This window comes from Microtus ochrogaster, linkage group LG10 (genome assembly GCF_000317375.1).
Source record: "Microtus ochrogaster isolate Prairie Vole_2 linkage group LG10, MicOch1.0, whole genome shotgun sequence".
In the NCBI taxonomy this organism is placed as follows: Eukaryota; Metazoa; Chordata; class Mammalia; order Rodentia; family Cricetidae; genus Microtus; species Microtus ochrogaster.
In genome coordinates this window covers 1,168,824-1,170,443 of record NC_022035.1, presented here as the reverse complement: position 1 = coordinate 1,170,443, position 1,620 = coordinate 1,168,824, and positions in this window count along the sequence as shown.

Sequence of the window (1,620 nt, the reverse complement as noted above, 5' to 3'; positions counted from 1 at the left end):
CTGTGTGTGCCTCTGTGTGTGTGTACCTGTGTGTGCCTCTGTGTGTGTGTGTACCTGTGTGTGCCTCTGTGTGTGTGTGTACCTGTGTGTGCCTGTGTGTGTGTGTACCTGTGTGTGCCTCTCTCTGTGTGTGTACCTGTGTGTGCCTCTGTATGTGTGTGCCCGCTTGCGCACGCATTATTACAAACATGAGAATTCACATTTTACAGGTCAAAGACTACGGATGGCCTCTTGTTAATTAAGATGAGATTTTGCTACTAAATGATTTCAGGCGAGACTTTATTTGGCTACCAAGGAAGTTAAAATTATTTTACATTGCTAGAGTTTTGGAACTTTGGGTTTTAAGAAACCAATTAAAAAATCCATTATCTATTTAATAAATAGTTTTGAGACTTAAAATATAAATATTTCAAAGATTGGTCCTATTTTTTATTTAATAAGTTTTAACTCTATCTTAAGCTGTGTATGTAATTCCATTGTGCTGTGGGTATGATGTGCATAGAGCAGGTCTTTAAAATTTGTTGAAGCTTCTTTGTAGGTAACATACAGTTGGCTATTACAAAATTCTTACTTAAGCTAAGTGATTGTGATGCATGCCTTTCATCCCAGCAATCAGGAGGCAGAGGTAGGTAAATCCCTGAGCTCCAGGCTAGTCTGGTCTACAGAGTAAGTTCCAGGACAGCCAGGGCTGCACAGGGAAACTTTGTTTCAAAAAAATAAAACAAACAGCAACAAACAAACAAAAACAAAAAACCCAACCCCAGCCAGGTGGTGGTGGCTCACGCCTTTAATCCCAGCACTCAGGAGGCAGAGGCAGAGGGATCTCTGTGAGTTCAAGGCCAGCCTGGTCTACAAGAGCTAGTGCCAGGACAGGCTTCAAAGCTACAGAGAAACCCTGTCTCAAAAAAACTAAAAAAAACTAAAATAAATAAATAAATAAATAAATAAATAAATAAATAAATAACCCAACCCCAAACCCAACCCAAAACAAAACAAAAAATCAAGCAAGAAAATAAGCAAACAACCCCCTCAAATCTTATTTCTATTAAGGTCTTTATTCTCAGAGTACTAATCACCTTGTTTTCTGAACACCCTCTATATTATTTTCAATCTTACTCTGTTTACTGCTTACTGCTCTAAGACAAGTACCTTGGAGAACCCTCTCTAAACTGTCAATTTCTTCCTGGATTCTGAAGTTTATTTTCTCTTTAGTAAGTGTTTTTTGGCATTTCATGACCTTCATAAAAATGGAATAATTTTCTTAATTCTTGTTTGTTTTATTCTTATCTCTCCACCTTCCCTCCCTCTCTTTATCCTTCTCCTTTTCTCTCATTTCCTTTCTTTTATTTGGTAGGGTCTCTTGTAGCTCAGACTGGTCTCCAACTCACTTCATAATCAAAGATGACTGTGATCTCCGAATAAGTCTGTTTCTGCCTTTCCATGCTGGGATGAGAGGCATATGCCTCCACACCGGATCCGTGTCACAATGCGGAGCCAATCAGGATCTCATGTATGCTAGGCAAGTACTTTACCAACTTACCTACACCCCACACCTCACACCTCCTTCTCCTCCTCCTCCCCTCCTCCTCCTTCCCCTCCCCCTCCCCCTCCCCCTCCTCC